Below are 19,344 nucleotides of genomic sequence, written 5' to 3' on the forward strand. Positions count from 1 at the left end.
AGGAAGATAGAAGTCCCCTCGACATTCAGGAATTGCTGTTGCACCAACTGCCTGGGCGCGTTTGCATTCATTACCTTTTTGCTGTGTAATAATAATAATGGAAGAGGGAAAAGGATGGGAAAAGAGCTGGTCCGTGTAATTTCTTTCTCAAAGCCAAGTATATACTGCCCTCTTGTGGAATCTGTACGTAATTACCAGCACGGGAAAAATGTCCTGGATTTTCTGACCGTTTTATTTCGTTCCGCTGAATATTACTGAGAGATTCAGTAGCAGTTTTTTTCCAGTTCTGCGCTATAAATGCCAATATTTCCTATTAATGCACTATTTTTTTTTCTTTTCTTTTTTTTTTTTTTTCCTTTGATGGTCATTATCCATTGCTGACATGGCTGCGTATGCTGCTTTTGGAATTAGATCTGTGCTGTTTTGCAAAAACCCATGCATTTATTAGTATTGGAAAATTGCCTTTTCTTCTCTTTAGGTGACACTGAAATACATCTGTAGTTTTTTCTGTTTCACTCAATCTCAGTAAGAAAATATGTGATTTAAGAAAAGGAAGGAAAACTTGGGTATTTGTCTGCATGATGTTTGTATATAGGGGGGGTGTTGTCCAAATTACAGACTCTCAAATCTTTTCTCATGTACTACGAATCTGAGTGCTGAGTGAAAATTTTAGAGTAACATTGCAAAATATATCACCTTCCGGTCAAAGAACAGAGGTGGTCCAGTCACAGAGCCATCCTCACCGAGTTCCTGGGAAGCAAAGAGCTCCACAAGCCGGAGAACTTCAGATGCCTGGATTCTTGAGGATGTCTTCTGGGTGAGATGCTCTGCTTTCCTAAGAATATACGTGTTTGAGTTTACGTGGCAGTTGTTCTGTCATTAGGAGCACCTCTCTACCTTGCCATCCATTTTCATTAAAAGACAGAAGTATTTGAGGCTGTTGTCCTTCTGTCAGATGTGGTCAAAAATGTTATTTATGCTTGAGGGATAGAGAGGCAGAGCAATTTTATTACCTTATTTACCTGGAAAAGATAAGTTAGCTCTGGTTGTGCATGAACATTCCCTACATCTTACATATTTTACAGCATATTTTATCCAGCAGGATCCTAAAGGAATATACAGGCTACAGATGAAACGTCCCCCTTCTGGCTCACGGTGAGATTTTTTACTGCAAATTTGATACTCAGTCTGTTTCTGGAAAAGCTACTGGAGTTCATTGATATAACACATACACAGCAAAATGTTCAACTGGAGAGAAACACTTCATTCCCCTGACATAAATTCTTGCTGCCACCTCTGCTGAGAAAACAGTTCTCCTCTGTGCAACTGCTTATCCCTGTGAGCCCCAATGATTTTGAGGATAAGTTATGTACCTGAGGTTATGTATCTTATAAAAGTGCCACCACCATTAAAGCCACACAGGCACTTTCAAGAAGGCCAAATGTACTCTTGCCAAGTAAGCCCTGTTTAGTAAGTTGGGGTAGGAATTAGATGTTTGGTCCACTCTAACCCTTGGAGGAGTACAACCTATTTTCAAAGGGGAGTAAGTAAGGTCCTAGAGGGATCTTCAGTGCAAACTGTACTTCCATGAAGAATTACTGCAATGCCTAATGTGCTATAAAAACAGACTCTAGCTCCCTGCATACCACCTTCTCTGTGTAGCCAAGCCTTGTATTCTTTTGCTTGTAGACAAGATATTCTCCAGTGAAAAAAAGGAGTCTAAAGAATCAAGTCATAATCAGCATGCTTTTGTGAGTCCTGTGAAATAGAGCGAGAGTTACAAAGGAAAAGCAAGTAGATTTTGAGTGTACAATATTTCAGGAGAGATTGGAAGAGGGCATTTTTACGATATTCTATTATGTCTCCTCTTTAGAGAGAGGCTAAGCCAGTGCCAAAGGAATAGTTTTCCAAAGTGCTATTTGTTCACAGGATGGATAGGAGCTGACAAGCTGACCATCAGAACAGCTTCTTTGTCCTTGGAGCTCCAGGTGGTTTAACAGTGTAGAGAAGTTACAAGTTTTTACCAAAATGACTGTTCACTCCTTTTTAGATGTCTTTTCAGCTCTTTCTAGCGTATTTTCAAGGGCTTTCAAAAGAAAAAAAATGAAGCAGTGTATAAGGGGAGGAAGGTGGGGAGGTGAGACTAAGGTAAGACTGGGTATATGCGTGATGTGGAGAGGGTCTCTCTTGCCTTGTTCAGAAATACATCCATCCAGAGAAGGCTCAGAGGTAGAAGCAGTATCAGTATTCATGCTGCATAAATAAGAATCATGGTAGAATCATGGCTATAATCAGATTTTCTAGCAGCAGGATTAATTTGGCTATATTGCATCCTGTGCATTTTCTGAAATAATATTTAAGGATATAAACAGCAGTATTAAAATGATACTCAAGAGCCTTACTAGATTTTTTTTACTGTAACATTTTATTGTTTATTTGTTTTAGTAAAATACTTGAAAGCTCAGCCTTTTATGACAACAAATATGTATTTATGTAGGTGGCAAATAGCATTGTTGGGATTCATGATTATAATCTGGTTTAATCTGTGTAGAATATAATAGAACAGAGTAGAATACAATGATTTATTACTATTAAAGGCTGAGGAGTTATTCTTGTTTACTACTTTTGCTTCTGATTGCAACCAGTTAGTAGAGATACAACTTCAGGGCTGAGCAGAGGGGACTGATGGCCTCATTCAAGCTTTTACCAATGCAGCCCTGTGTGCAGGTGCCTCCCTCAGTGCCAGGGTGTGCAGCTGAGTCATGGTCAGCACGTGGCCCACCAGGACCTACCTCCAGGTCTTTGAGCTATCTCAGCACCTCTGTAATCTCTCTGCAATGTCTGTAAGGATAAATGTCTTTTTTTATTATGTACCTTTTCATAATTATCATTAAATTCTTTACACCTTTTGAAATAATCAAGCGAAGTATATTACTAGGTTAGCAAGCAGTGACACTTAATTTTGTTCAGAAAGGAATAGAAACAGGGAAAATCAACTGCATGTATTTTCTATTGCCTGTCTGGTGGTGGAAAAAATGCAGACTTCCATATGCAGTATTTATACTGTTACCTTTTCAGGCAAGAAATAAGGGAGAAAATTGCTTCATGTTGCAGAAGTTGGGCTAGAGACCTCTAATGTATTAACTCTCATAACTATGCTGGGGTTGTTTAATTTGGGGGAGGCTGAGGGGGGACCTTATCACTCCCTTCAGCTACTTGAAAGGAGGCTGTAGGCGATGGAGGTAGGTCTCTTCTCCCAGGTAACAAGTGACAGGACAAGAGGAAACAGACTCAAGTCATGCCAGGGAGGTTTAGATTGGATATTAGGAAAAATTTCTTCATGGAAAGAGTGGTCAAGTGTTGGCACAGGCTGCCCAAGGACATGGTGGAATCACCATCCCTGGAGGTACTTAAAAACCACAGAGGCATATGGTTTAGTGGTGGACTTGGAAGTCCTGGCTTAACAGGTGGATTTAATGATCTCAAAGGTCTTTTCCAACCTAAACTATTCCATGATTCTGTGTTGACTTGGCTGACATCTGGGGACCATTGGGATGAACTGGAGAATGGCAGTGGCCACCCTGAATTTCTGAGAAAACTACACTGGGACTTCATCCAAAAAGGGAAAAGTATCCACATGCAGGACACAATGGAGTGATTGTATTTTATTTGTATCATTCCTAGGAGCCAAAAGATGGCTGTGAAATTTGATGGAAACTGAGGCATTCGTTTAGAAAGATTTCACCGTTGCATGTACACCAGATGATTGCGCCCGAGCCGCTTTCCTGCACAGCTTGTCCTCTGCTGAGCTGCTGCAAATTTTAGTTTCTGCAAGAAAGCTGCTCCCTTTATAAAAGTGGGTGTTTTTTTTTTTTTTACTTCTGCAGGTCAGATTTCCCCAAAATGTTTAAAAAATGTATTAAACTTCTGGTCCTCAGTCCTTTCTTCCATTTATTGGCAGAAACTGCTCATTAGCGTGCATGATGATACCTGCCCTTCATCAGTAGTGTGACCTGTGCTGTGCTGTGCAGCATCTCCCCAGAAAATCACATTGTATTGTTTTTCTATCTTATGACTTTACCCCCATCTACTTTTTAAAGCTTTTTGACAGGACTCGAAGTTGTCGTGTGCTCAGCTGGATTCTTCACCACGTGTTCGGGCCTGGTTTCAGAAGGGCGATCCCTACATACCGCTGGTTTACATGCCGGCGTTTTTAAGGGGTGCAGAACCGGCAAAAAGGGCTCCCAGTGCTGGCGCGGTGCCAAGGGCGCCACAGCTGGGCTCTGCCAGAGGTACCGCAGCAGACAGCGCAGCGCTGCTTTCGCAGGCAGCGAAACGCGAGCAGGAATAGAACAAGGCAGCTCTGGTCGCTGCGAGGCCGCCGCCGCCGCCACCGCCGCCCGCCCCCGCCCCCCCCCCCGCCCGACTGTCAGCGCTGCCTCGACTCGGTGCCTCGGGTTTGCACCTGCCCCGGCGCCGCCCCGCCCCGCCTCGCGCCGCCGCCATTTCCGCCGGAACGTCCGGCCGCGGCGCAGGCGCGGGACGCGGCGCGAGGCGGACAGCGCGGGGCTCCCCCTACCGGGCGGGGCCGCGGGGCGCCGCGGTTGGTGTGGGAGCAGCGGCTGCTAACGCGGGAGGTGACGTGCCGTCAGGTGACGATTCGTTGGACAGAACCCTGGTAATCTCGTAAGACTTGGAACATTTGCTTAATGGCAGGTGCGGTTCGGTTGCTGCCAACGGTAGCGCCTTCGTTGGGAAGCTGCTGGCTGATACCTTGGCACATCCCCCCCCCCGCCGGCCTCGCTCTCCCAGTGACCTTTTTTCTGTTTTCCTTTCCGCACCTGGCCGTGCGCAGCTCACGCTGTAGCGTTGCCATCCCGCCGCAGCGGGGAGCGTGCCCCGGCCGGCACGGGGGCGCCCCGCAGGGCCGGGGGAGGGCGCAGGCCTCGGGCCCGGCCGTCAGCTGCCTCGGCCTTGTGCTGAAGTGCAGGGTGGGGAAAACGCGGGTGCCGTGCCTCGGCGGGGAGGACGGGCCAGGCTGGGGGGGGTCCCTTGCCTGTTCTGCAGAAATAAACAATAACTCAGGATAAGTTATAAAGTGGGTGTGTTTAATTCACTGGTGGGCAGCAGGGTCTTTGGAATTATCCGTCCTGATGCCCGCCAGTGAATTAAACATACCTGCTTTATAACTTATCCTGAGTTACAGAGTTTATTTCTGCAGAACAGTTTGGCAACCCAGATGGGGCTCTGCCTGACTGCAAAGTTGGTTGAGGGGAGGATGTCCTCGGAGGAACTCCCCTGTGCCTCCAGCTGCTGCAGGCGTAGACGAGGACCATCTGCCAGCAGATAAGGTATGTGAATTTAAAATACCTTCAGGGGGGACAGGGGAAGAACTTGTAAGCCGTATGGAGACGTCCCATGCGAGGTGAGGAGTAATATCGCTCACCAAGACCCTGTAAGACATGAGGAGATACCCCACGTGGGGTGAGGGAGCAATATGGCTCACCCCTTGGTTCTGTTGGGCCCAACAGAAAGAGAACCACACAGGGTGAGGGAGCACCCAAGATCCTGTAAGGCGCAGGGAAATGGTAGCTTGGGCACTCATTGCTGGGGTAGCTGGAGCACTGTATGGGATAGCTATCGTTGTATACACCTGTTATAAGTGTTCGGTACCATGCATATTTTATCATCAGTGAAACATGTCTTAATATCGTAAATCCAACACCAGACTGAGCAGTGAAAGCACTTTTGTGTGAGAGTGTGTGATAGCGTGATTGAGACGTGCAATTAAGCATGAAGTGATTTTAGAGTTTTGATCCGCAGTTCTGTTCTCCCGTGAGGGAAATAGCCAGAGACGAACCAAACGAGAGGCTGTTGTCTAGTGTTATAAATGTAGTCTGTCTTTATTATTGTTTAATGTATGGTGGGGAATCAAACAGGGAATTTAAGACTTAAATACCAGACACGGGACATGGATTTAGGTGCTTAGGTGTGGAAAGGTTTTATATCGCCGCTCCTGTGCTCAGTTGTAGAAAGCTTTTATATCGCCGCGCCTGTGCTCGATATCTGTCTGTCATCACACCCCACCCAACCCCCCGGCAGGGATCAGGCTAACATAATAACTACTCTGTGTGTGGGAATCACTGTTACCATATTTATAGGACATTCCTGAGGATTAGTGGAATAAGACTATACACAACTGTCAGAGGCCGTTTGCGTGGAAATTAAGAGGGAGTCTAGAAAATGAGTCTAATAATGGGTGCCAAGTCAGGTAAACTGTCTGGAAGCTAGCCCTTTGCATTGCTTATTAAAACACTGGAAAAAGATAGGGGGAGGGCATGGAGGCTCAGTGAGTAAAAAGGCATTGATAAAATACTGTAATCAGTGGTGGCCCCTCTATACATTAGAGGATGAAGAAAAAGTGGCTGATAAATGGTACTTTGAACTATTAATAGCCTTTTGCAGTTAGCGTTATTTTTAAGGAGGGACCAAAAATGGGAAGAGTATTCATATGCTGACCTATTCTTTACTCTCTGTAATCACCCAGAGTACCAGAAAGTTTGTAGCATGAGCCCCCCACAGGATCCCATGGTGTAGGCATTAGAAAAGGAAAACCTAAAAGAAGGAAGAGGTAAATTGAAGTGGTGTTGTTCCTCATGTAGTACTGGACAGAGGTGTATGAACCTGGAGAAGATTTGAAAGGCACAGAATAAAAATTTACCCGAATATGATAGGCCACCCCCTCTAACAACACGGGAAAGCTCTGGGGAGTCAGACTCTGATAGCACCCCTGGGATACCTGTGGCATTCTGTACTCGGGCCAGGAGAGACTTAAAATCTGAACCTGAACCCAGCCAGGCACCCTTACAGGAAGTGGGATGTGGTTGGGCTGTGGTTGGGGTGGATGGAGGTGCCATGATAATAAGGGTACCCTTTACATTGCTGGATTTAGAGTTCTGGGAAAAAAAGGCAAGGGGCTATAGAACAGAACCTGTAGGGGTGGCAAAACATTTCCAGTACTTAGTCAGGCAACATAACCCTGATTGGAAGGATATTCAATTAATGTTAGATCATGTAACTGAAACCGAGAAACAATTAATATTGAAAAAGGCCGAGGATCTGGCTGTGGACCAACTTAAAGGGTCAGGGGAAGATGTAAAAGATCATTTTCCCCTACAAGACCCCCACTGGGATCCCAAAGGGCTGTGCAAATGCAACCATTGTAACAATATCGAGATTGGGTAGCAAAAGGAATAGGGAGAGCTATCCCCAAAACAATAAATTAGTCAGCATTATATATAATTAGGCAGGGGCCAAACCAGTCTCCATCAAGAGTTCCTGGAAAAACTTTGGGACACGATGAGGCGATGAACTCCTTTAGATCCTGAATCAGAGGTGGGAATTCAGCAGTTCGTCTCGCATTTTGTAGGCCAGTCAGCCAGAGGTGTATGAAAAAAGCTACAGAAACTGGGAATGCCTGAGGGGCGAAACTTAGAAAAACTTCTTGACAAGGCTTGGAAGGTATTTAGTAATAGGGAAGAGGAAGAAAAGAGGAAAGACCATAAAGCCATGGGGGAGGACAGAAGAAGGGACGGGAGAGCTTTTATAGCAGCTTTACAACAAGGCGAGGTCCTGACAAAAGAGAAAATAGGGACGACTGTGGAAGGTGGAGACTCTTGGAGACCACCACTGGGAATGAATCAGTGTGCATGGTGTAAACAAACAGGTGACTGGAAGAGGGATTGTTCTCAAAGGAGACAAGGAGGCAGGAAAATCATGAACACCCCTAGAACCCAGGCCCCTGTTGCAGGAAACTGATGATTGACGGAAAGCTGGGAAGTCTACCCTAGCGGATCCACTGGTTATATTAAAGCTAGGGAAACAGAAACAGGGAGAAGAGTTTTTAGTACATACCAGGGTGACGTTTTCGGTCTTAAACCAGGCTTTAACATTTATTGATAATGATTTCGTAATGGTAAAGGGAGCTACTGGTCAAAATGAAAGGGCGTGTTTCCTCCAGCCCCTGAAATTCAAATTGGGCAGACAATTAGGAATACAGAAATTCCTTTATATGCCAAATTCACCAAAGCCCTTATTGGGACGAGACTTACTGGAAAAACTGGGGGTAGAAATAAAATTTGGAAAGGACAGAATAGAATTTAAGGTGGGGAAAGACCAGCTGATTGAGCTTTTAAGTTTAGCTTTGGTAAGTCCCTCTGAAAAGACACAAGTACCAAAGGAGGTTCAGGACCAAGTATTTCCAGGTGTATGGGCCACTGAAATACCTGAATAGCACATTACTCTGGTCTACAATAATGGCTGAACATAGAAAGACACATTGGGGAGCTGAATCCTTGTAAAAACACCTGAGCAAATGCATGGTTGCCCGTAATTTGTATACGACAATCAAACAAGTGGCACAACAATGTGACATTTGTTTGCAGAATAACCCAAAAGGTTGAACTAGGGCAAATAGTGAAAGGTAATCTCCCCGGGCAGTGGTGGCAGACTGATTTTTTGGAACCCTTTAGGAAAGGGGGATTTTGATATCTGTTGGTATTAACTGATACCTTTTCAGGATGGCCAGAAGCATTCCCTTGCTGAACAAACAAGTCCAGGGAAGTGACTAAGGCCTTATTACATGAAATTATACCGAGATTTGGGGTTCTAGCAGTAATATCTTCAGATAGAGGCCCTCATTTTGTAGCCAAAGTCACACAGCAAGTTGTAGACTTCTGGGGATAGATTGGCAATTACACACTCCTTACAGGCCACATGTGAGTGGTCAAGTGGAGAAAACGAACCGCGTTCTTAAATTACAAATTGTAAAGTTGGGTAAGGAAGCTGGATTAACCCAGCCTCAGTCACTACCCCTAGCCTTGTTGCGCATCAGGACCAAACCAAGAACTAAGGAGGGATTGAGCCCCTTTGAAATGTTATATGGGAGACCCTATATGGTCCAAACAGGAACATCAACACAAGTTGTGGCTGAAGTATTTACTGATTATGTAATAAGTTTACAGAAACAACTTAGGGAAGTCAAGAAACTGGTCTTGGGAACTCGTGCTCAGGGTCTGGATGGACTAATGCATAACATAAGGCCAGGTGATTATGTATATGTTATATCTCTTTCAGACTCACCTTTGGAACCAAAATGGGATGGACCATTCCAGGTCTTATTGACAACACACACAGCTGTTAAATTACAGGAGCAGTTGTCGTGGATACATCATTCCAGGGTGAAGAAAGCCCCTAAACAACGCTGGGAGTTAATGGAAACTGGACCTTTAAAACTCGGACTCAGACAAAGACATTCTTGAACAAGACAGGTTTAATATAATACTAAAAACTGATGGGGGAGGGAAGTTTAGATTCTTAGACTGATCAATAACGGGTTTGGACTGTTTGTGCTTTTTTGTATCCTCCCTCTTGTCTACAACCAAGAGCCTAATAACTGGCCTTGGAATCACGCTCAGAAAAACCGCGCTGGAATAATAGGAAGTGTAGACCCAAACCCAAAAGTAGCTACGGTGATTTTTTTCCGGAAATGAGGTGTACCAAAGAAATCAGTGGGACCGGGATGATGAGGACAGAGTTGCCCGATTGTGGGGGAAACTAGGAGATAAAATAAAAGTAGGATGTCAAATATGTAATAAAGATGATAACATCAGAAATTTGGGAGACACCCTGGTTGATGTCAGAAAGGTAGGTAAAGAATTTACCCTTCTAAGTAAGACCACGTGCTTTAATGCACGAGAGTGTTGGCATAATTTTACCTTAACTGAACCAGTCTTCATAGTATGCCTAGGGCAGGAATCACCGAGAATGGCTCTGACTTACAAGGTTAAAATAACAATCATGCCAGCCACCTTTCTGCTACCACCACAGTTCCATTGACCCCATTAGCACTTAATCTGAAAATTTTTGAAATTGACCCTATGTGATCAGAAAAACAGGGCAGCAGATGTTGTTCAAGCCGGAATGGTCTCACAAATGTGTTGAGTTGTTAATACAAACCAATGTCTCTGAAATTCAACCAGCCTGTTCTCCTTCCTTGAAGACATCCTTTGAGGGATGGACAACCTGGTTGAGAAGACAGGTGCCCTTTAAAAGGCGAACACGAAGAGACCTAACTGGTGTGTTGGGAATGAGATTGGGTATTTTAAATGAAATTGACTCATTATAAATGAATATTTCAATTAAATACTAATTAATAAGCTGGCTGCTACAACTAATGATTTGACAGAGTTACAACAGCCTTTGCAGTGTTCCCTGTTAGCTTTAGGAACTAGTCAATGGCTGTTATCAAAAGTGTTACCCAAGTGGGAAAAGGTGAATGCACAAGACCGTGAATTGATAATAGATGCACTTGGTAAGATCCAAGATAACATTTCTTTAGCCCTTAGTTGCATACAGGCTCAATTATGGATGCCATCAGTGGCTGCCTCAATTATAAGAGAAGGCAAAGAGGGCACTTTCCCTACCGAAATCTGGAAAGTCGTTTGGGATAGTGCCACTAACTTTGAAAAAGAACTCCAGTCTTGGTGGACTCTAGTAAATTTTACCTATGATCCCATTGCTAATACGGCCATTCATAACGCTTCAGTATATGTAGTCCACCCCATCACTGCATTATTGAACCTCAATGGAACTGTGCTCTGTCCTTTCGAACGTAAGAGCATGGGCATGAATGGTGGATGAGAAATGGCAAACTGTAAATTTAGAATCTTGCAGTATGAAAGAACAAAAGGGATTCATTTGCAAAAGTAGTACAATTGATGCTCAAGACATTTGTCTCTATACCGAACAAAGTATCTGTCATTTTGAAATCCATTCAGACACTAATCAAAAGACAGCACTTACATATATTTGGTGCGGTTGTGTGTGTGTTTGAGAACTGCTTGTAGCTCTGTAACAATAGACAAGATAGTTGTAAATAATAAAAACCATGCTAATTTTTATATTTGTCATTTTGTTAAGATAGTTGGGTGTGACTTTTTGTATTTAGTGCCGATCATATCCCACCAGTTGATACGGTCCAAATATACAATGTTTCACAGATTGATGCCTGTACTTATCGGAATGAATCTTACATTGGTAAAACAATGAGTGAAACATCAAGATTTGATCGAAATCTTGAAGGAAGTCCAAGAAAACGGACAGAAAACCTTGATAGCTTTTCACCATGACACAAAGGAAATTCACAGGATCTTGAAAAGTGTAAAGAAAGATGCAGAACATAACTGGTGGGATGCGCTTTTTGGATGGTCACCTAATGCTACTGGTATTCTAAATGTGTTGTTTCAACAACCCCATTGTTGTTCTCTTGACATTAGTTCCAGTCAGTTTTGTTTGTCTGCAATATTGTATGTTTGGAATTGGAGAATGTTAAAGCAATTGACATTTTTAACATTTATACTTAGCGCACATGCGAATGCATTAAGAGGTAACTTTCAGGCAAAGTATTGTCTAGTTCCCTTTCAAGAAATAAATCACATATAAGGCAAAGAAATTTGCCTATGATAACAAGACAGGGGGAAATTGATAGAAAGCTTAGAAGTAAATTGATTGAATAATTAAACCTCTCATTATACGCACAAAGAGGAGTTTCACAATGTAGTTTTGTAGATTAAGCAAGGTCTTGGGGCCTGGTCCTGGGGCCCTGATAGGTGGAACTGTTATGCTCTGTGTACTGATAAGAAGAAACTGCTATGCGAACGTTAGCGTGTTGGAACAGGAAAACTGGTTCTGTCCTGTTCCGTTCTGGAAGAAACTCAAGACACGACTGCGTCTGTGTGAAGGGAGAAGGTGTGAGGTTCAGAGCAAGAGAGACTACTAAGCCTTCATCCTCAACCACCCTCAAAGGCCACCACCAGGAGGCAGTGCGCAAGCGCAAATGGGAGGTAACTTATGTAAATAATTTCTTGAAACTAATTATCTTAACCTGACCTATTCTCAGGAATCTCTTGAATATGTATGTATGTATACTTTAAATCACACATGCACAAAGAGGTTGGAGCAGCAGGGCTTTTGGAGTTACCCACTCTGATGCCTGCCGGTGAACTAGACATACCCGCTTTATAACTTATCCTGAGTTAGAGACTTTATTTCCACAGATCATGCCAGGGAAACAATTAAGGTATCATTTTATCCCATCCAAAATACTCATCACCCAGCAACACAGCAATAGGATTTTTCAGGTGTTGCCAAGGTGTTTATATAATGGAAGCCTCAGTATTTCTCAGGTAATGAGGCCCTCTCATAATCAAATGTGAAATATTTGCATTACCCTTGTGTTTAGTTCCATTCTCATTTTCCCCTTTTTTTCCTTCTCAAAACACATAAGCTCACGCTTGCTAGAGTCTTTGGAGCTTTGTCTCCATTTTCTTACCTACTGCCAAATACTCTTCTCTCCTCCTGTTTAAATTCAGTGTACATTTCAGCATCAATGCTGCTAGGCGTAACTAGCTTGGCGAAGTTTATCTTAGCACTATTTACTGTAATTTGTAAGGGAGATTGGAGACGCTTTGGTTGTTTGACATCTGCTTTGCAGTCAATCAAAAGTAGAGACATAATTTAATTCTGGTGTCCTCTAGAGAAATTCTCTGGAAATGCTCTTGTAAAGTGGGAATAGCTTGGACAATAGAAAGAAGCAGAGGACAGGACAGATGCCGCAGTTGTGTTGTTTCCATCCAAATGTGGGCCTTGCTTGTTTTATTATTCATGTGTTCAGTACAGGAGCTCTCATACCCATCTGTTACTGAGGAAGGAATTGGAAATAGCTGTTGTGTTGTTGCAGGAACACCGGCATGAATAAAGAGTAACAAAAACTCTTGTAGTAGTAGTACTAACTGTAGGTTCCATATGTGAAAGTAGGGTAGGACTTAATTTTGTAAAAAGGGTGTCAAAGTTATTGTTCTGTTTGTGCTTCTCTGTTGCAGGCCCACCATTAACCTTCCTAGGTCTAACCTTTAGTAAAAGGCAGATTTAACTTGCCTACACCTGTTCGAAAATTCATCCTATAGGAAAGCACAGTGACCACCTCAGATCTCACAGCTTGTCCAAGGGAGATCACTCCTTGTTCTTCACTTCATCCTAGTACACATTAGGTTTTTGAATTGCACCCAGCGTAGCTGTCATGGGGTTTCACTCTTGAGTTGTATGGCATTTAATGTTGATAGTAAAAAGAGATGTTACTTTGCTTGGTAATGATTGTGTTTTCATTTCTGAGAGAGAGACTGATTTGTAAGGTGAGAGCGAGCTGACTATAAACACGGGCAGACCACTGATAATGTCAAGCTTAAAAAGTGAATAATGATCTTTCTGTGACTTCAGCAAATGACCAACTGCTACTTCTGCAGCACCCCAGAAAATGTACACCAGAGTACTGGACACCTGGCTACCTCCTGGGGACTCCTAAGTACACCAGAACTATATAGTGTATAGTATATATGCAGTATAACAGAACGCCTAGCATATAACAGAATATGCTTTCCGTTATTCTGCAAGAGCAAAAATGTGGCTGTTACAGTCAAGTCTTCAATGGGGAAACAACTGCCTTTGAAAATGTATTGTCATCCACATGTCCAAGTTCAGGCCTTAGATACTCAAAAACTGTCTTAATGTCTTGGGCTTAGGAGTATGTCTTGGCTCACTGGCACTGTGGCCAGATAGTAGGTACCCTGTTTTCAGTCGCTTGTAAATTCATTCATCATTTATTAATAGTATTATTAATACAGTTTCCAGAGCTAGTCCCCTAGCAATGGACATAGGACATACACAGACTAAAACCAGCTTATATTTGGGGAAAGGTTTCTGATAAAACTCGTTCTTCCCCCCTGGTCTTGTACCAAGACATTGTAACTCACCAGTAGTTTCAGTGTCGTAAGATGTATATATGGGTGTGTGTGTGTCTTAAGACATATACATATATATACACACACACACAAGCAGATCAGTTTTAAAACTATAAATTTTTCAGGAGTCCACAGTTTGTAATAATTAGCACTTGGAAAATTCTGTAAAGTCTTTCACCATTCATGTTTTGATAGGCAAAGACTAATGTTTATACTAAGAGCTCTGGTAAAGACTCATTGCTTTCATTTACACCTCTAGTTGATTCATCTTTTTTCTTGGGCCATCACTTTTTTCAGAAGGTATGGTTCCTTGCTCTTAATCTAACATCTTTGATGTCCCACTTTGATTCAAAGAAATGAAAGTTGGATGGTTATGTTTGAAAAGGTGCTATTCCTGTGAAATGATGAAGTCGTTCTGGTTCAGATTTTCACTGATAGGTCTCCTTTTGGCTAATTGATCTGATGACATGTAAAAGTGTCTAGAAGACATCACAAAAGTGACAGAAAAAATGGACCCCCAATTTGTTTCAGTTTTCTGGTAAACTTTTCTGAAGTTTCTCCTTTCTTCTTTTTAGAGCTGTAAACATAAGAAGGTTGTGTTAAATTGCTTTTTACTTCGGACTACAGGGGGCTTTAACGGAAAAGGGAAAAATGTTTGAAACTGTTGAGTCTTTGTTCATTTTCTAAGGCAAGAACATTAGGAGTCCGCACAATGGATTTTAATAACTGCACTTATTACCTTCACAGCAGTAAAAAAGGTGAGGGTACCTGGATTTACTGAACTGGCTAAAAGGATACTAAGCGACTCCATACATTATGTACTTGAAAAAGTACATAAAAGTATAAATACGTTATTGTAAAAACGTTAATCAGTCCTATATAACTTACCTATAAAGTCTTAAGAAAATATTCATAGACTCCCCCTGTTTTGCAGACTTTCAAGTGCCACAGTGCCACCTGGAAATGTAGCTGCATTTCTGAGTTAATAATGGCATCCTCTGGAGCCCTTATGGATCCATCTGTGCTAATGATGGACCATGACTAGGGCATCTTCTTCAGGACTCGGAACAAGCAGCGTGGCGCATCTTGCATTAATAGAGCTACATTTCTCTATTGCCGCTGCTTAACCACCACGAAACCCCTCAGTGCCCAGACAGGCTTTGCGCGCACTGCCCTGTAATGCCTCTGCGGTGCCTCTACGTGTGCAGTGCCTGAGAAAGTTCTGACTGCCACAGGGCGAGCCATCCTTGGCATTCAGTCCATGGCCATTTTACTTACAAGGAGGCGTGTGAATGTATGTTGTGCAAAGCTAGGGTAACTTTTCCATAAGAGTTAGCAGGAGAACAAGGATATTCATTGTATTTGTTACCGTATGTGTATGCCAAGGAGGGTATGTTCCGCCTTTTTCTGTATGAAATCAGACATGAAATCAGAAGCAGGTCCTCTATGACTTTGACTTTTCTATTTCTCCCCTTGTAATTAAAATAAAAGCTTTGTTTATTGCCTTCTAAATTCAACAGTTGTCAAAATACTGTGGTATACTTTGTGGACTCTCGGCTGTAATTACAACCGATGAATCTGAAATTCCCTGGTATTGCTTCTGCGAGGAAATGGTTGCGGGGTTTTGCACCATTCTGTCCATGTTCTGTGAGTACTCTCATTTCTTCCTGCTTTTTGTTGTTTCTTCTCGAAAAATCGTTGTTGTTGGACAACAAAAATAGGCAATCTTGAGAGTTCTCTGTGCCAGGCTTTCTGCCTGGCTGTCTTTCCTTGCTGTTGCTGCATGATCTCATAATGCTGTTGCAGCTCTCTGCTCTTCATAGTATAGTATTCACTGGAACTGCAAATTCTAGTGCAAGCTGTAAGATCAAAGCAGATATTGTGAACAAGTCAATTTTCTGTTGCTTCGTTTCTCATCTCATCTATCAACTGATCTCCTGAACCATTTAAGGTCTTCCCAATCTGGCATTGCTTTGGTAATGTCTGTTGCTTTGCCATGTAGCCAGACATTATTATTTTTTAAAACCTTTATTTATGAAACAGAAGAAATCTGCAGTAATTATTAAATTGAGTGTTAGAAGGTTTTTTAAGGTATCTATGGTTACCTAAGTGTTTTGTCTGCTAGTTTAGTAGGAGTCGGGCTCAACAGTGAGTTCTTTTCATCCTTAATTCAGTGAAGCTGGCATCATTTTCATCTTTTGAGTCATTAGCTATTACATGCTTCCAGTGTATTAGTATTGCTGCTCTGACCCTTTGCTGTGCAAATAAGCGAAGCAGTTTTCCCATAATATTTTTGCCTTTTTCCTCCTGATATGGTAGCTTATAAATTGTTCCAGTGATGTGGCTGTAGTTTATTTTCCGTAGGCTCACACAGTTAGGCTCCATACCTCCGTATACCTCTACTGGTCTTGGTGCTCAAGTGCTATGTCTCTGCCCTGGTCTTACCAGACTGTAGGGGAAATTGTTCTGAGAATCAGAATTGAGTGGATCTATTCTATAGTTACAGACATTATGTTATCTCAAGGTACTATTTACCTTGCCTGGGAGTCCAATGCATGAGAATCCTAAGTATTAAAGATGGTTTGGGGAAGCCATGCAGGCCACGGTTATAGGTGGTACGAGGGTGAAACCAAACCTGGTAATGTAACTGTTCATCTTGCAGCACTATAGTGCTTTTCTATGGAGAAGAAACAGAAATGTGACTGAGCATTTACTGTTGAAAGATTGGGAAGTGTTTTGCCAGAGAAGCCGTTCAAGTGTAGCTACATACTCCTTCACTGAAGTCTACAAAAAATTTCCACCACCCTCTTAGATGAAGGTAAGGGCTTACAACTGGAAAACTGACAACACGTAGAATGAATTTGTTAGAGTACTGATTAGTGCATCAGCTTCCCTATCCCAGAAATCTCACATATGTTTGTTATAAACGCAGTGTACAGTGTGTGAAATAGCCTGCTCTAATTAAAATTGCAACAATGCCAGGAAAGTGAAGCTAATTCAAATAAGCTCTGTTAAGTCATCTAACATGGCAGTATATGCCATGAGGTCAGATTGCTTGGATGCAGACTGGCAACAAGGGAAATGGTATGTGGTGAGATCGTGTCTTTCCTTTCTTTTTTTCCTCCTCCTTTCAGCCAACACATTAGAAGCTCATTTGAACAGTCAGCTTAATTTGCTATACTGATGTGGTGATGACAACTTAGACAGCATTTAACTCTCAGGAAGTAAAGCTTGTAACAGTGAAGCCCAAAATGTTCAGTGATGGAATGTAGTCATTTTGCAATATTATTTAATTTTGGTACCTAAAAATCTGAAGATGGTAAGTTAGTATCTCTGGGCAATGCTTTCACTATTTTTTAGATCTGTTTTACAAGCAGTGAATAAATAGGCTTCTGTCAGACAAATAGCATAGGAAGGAAGCTGACCTCTGGTCAATCGTGAACCTGGCAATTGGTTATATGCATGGTATACCAAATGTAGATAAACTGAAAGAGAGAAAGCCTTTGCTAAAATGCTTGGTCTTAAAATATGGAAAAGTTGATTACAAATGTATTTTATGTTTCTCTTTTTACTCTAATATTTTTTCCCCTCAGAGGTTACGAGCTGTAGCAAGGGGAGGGCTTTCTTCACTTGTCTATGATTAATTGATTAATTTTATATCATCATTTTTAATATTTTCCAGTTCCCAGGAGAGCAGCCTGGCCTGCTTGCTGGTGTGAGAAATAATGATACTGTCCATGTTTGTGTCTGCAAATATTAAAACCTATAAAACAAAACACCTGTTATTTGTTAATCCCATCAAGTTTTATATGAATCCTAAACCATTACCTGCCTCAGTGTCTGAACAAAACACAGTCATGCATGGAAGCAAAAATGTGTATGTTTTACAAAATTATCAGGTATATAATCACGTGGCATTTTTTCTTACAGAGTCCAATCTTCGTTCAACTCAGATAGTCAACTCTTACAATTCACTGCTCTGCATCTGCTTCTAAATTTTCACATCCTCCTCCCAAATCCATTGTTCCTCTTGTCCATAAGTCCTTTATTGTTCTGCTGACTCCTTAGTGTGCCGTGCAAAAGGAATCTTGAGGGAGCTCAGTTTCTGATCTTAGAAATTTCTGTGGGACAAGAGGGAAATGACGGGTTTCAAAAGCTTTGTAATTTTTCCTTATTTGAAAGACTGTAGAAGGGCTGGGTTTGACTTTATGGTCAGCTCCTCCTCACAGTTACCCTGTTTTGGGTTCTCCTCTAAAATGCAGAAATAGTAAGGCTTGTAACCAAAGGATTATCAGTTTTGTTTAAATAAGAAAGTCAATGTATGGTATCCAATTTCAGCTGAAGCTTTAAAGCAATATTTAATTGCGGATTAATGAAGGTAAAAGTAATTGAAACAAATTTTAATGGTAGATATTGCAGAACTGTCATTGTAAGCTACCCGTCTTACCAGCAGTGTAGCACTCCCTAACGGTGGGGACCTGGGTGCTTTCCCCTGGCTTGCAGGATTGTTTGGCTCAGCAAATGTTCCACCATATGTGACTGCTACTGCTTTCCTGGAGAGAGTATGATTTAGTCTTAGAAATCATGAATATTTGAGATTAAATTTGCCCGCATACTTTTTCAAGGCCATGTGTCTGGGATATGTATTAGTCTGGTTTTGTCTACATGCACTTAGTTGCATGTTTTTGCTTGTCTTGGTTTCAAGGTACACTGAATGTGCTGGAATTTAATCCTGTTCTTATTTCACCTGGTTATGATATTCACATAGTTCAAATTCTCCTTTCAAAAGAGTTTTGTTCAGCTGTGTTCCGCTCAGACTCTTTCAACCATGCTATTGATGAGTAGGCATGTTTCAGGTGTGCACCTGTGCACTAAGATATCCTTGCTGCCCGAGGAAGAACATGCTCTGAGGATAGCAAAGACTGATAGGCACTCCTGCTTCTGGCTTTTTATAAATTTATGGCAATGTTACCTGTGGTAGACCGTACCTTGGATCTGCTTCTCCCTTGAGCACTATGGAACCATTAGAAGGGCAGTGGATGCTAAGAGATGGTGTAGATTCAAAAGCGAATTGGTCTCCATCATAGAAGAAAAAGCCACCTAAGTCTGCTAGATACAGTGGCTGGTGGACAACTGCTGGCCTAGGGAGTCCTGAGACAAATGAAATTTGGTTTGATAGTGTGAGTGCGACAAAAAGCCCTCCGCGGTGTTATGGAAAGTTTGCATTTTTTGTTGTTCTTCAAACGTTTAATTTCAATTTTTCCATTCATTAATATTTTTTGCTGATAAGTTGTTTTGTAAGAAGAGATGATGTACTACTAAATAATTCCTGGCTTATGCTGTCCCTGTCCTCACAGGTGAGCTGTAGTTAAAGGCGCTATTTGGCTATTTACTATCATAAAGGTAAGTTATTTTGGAATACTTCTACTCTGCTCTTGGGGGAGAGGAGCCTCACAGCACATGCTTTGTTATGTCTTTGATCATATCA

At 42.1% G+C, this 19,344-nt stretch overlaps 1 long non-coding RNA gene across 3 annotated transcripts in view; it reads left to right on the top strand.

Moving 5' to 3' along the window:
• Nucleotides 1-4,514: 4,514 nt before the first annotated feature.
• LOC119146401 overlaps nucleotides 4,515-19,344 on the top strand; it is a 37,804-nt gene continuing 22,974 nt past the window's right edge. The window contains exons 1-7 of one of the 3 annotated variants that reach the window (XR_005103725.1): nucleotides 4,515-4,678; nucleotides 5,222-5,351; nucleotides 6,548-6,631; nucleotides 9,136-9,705; nucleotides 11,738-11,903; nucleotides 16,519-17,755; nucleotides 19,214-19,259. This is a non-coding gene — a long non-coding RNA (uncharacterized LOC119146401). The remainder of the gene's footprint in view (nucleotides 4,679-5,221; nucleotides 5,352-6,547; nucleotides 6,632-9,135; nucleotides 9,706-11,737; nucleotides 11,904-16,518; nucleotides 17,756-19,213; nucleotides 19,260-19,344) is intronic. The other 2 variants (XR_005103724.1, XR_005103723.1) reach the window with 2 other exon arrangements.

This window comes from Falco rusticolus, chromosome 4 (assembly GCF_015220075.1).
Source record: "Falco rusticolus isolate bFalRus1 chromosome 4, bFalRus1.pri, whole genome shotgun sequence".
NCBI lineage: Eukaryota > Metazoa > Chordata > Aves > Falconiformes > Falconidae > Falco > Falco rusticolus.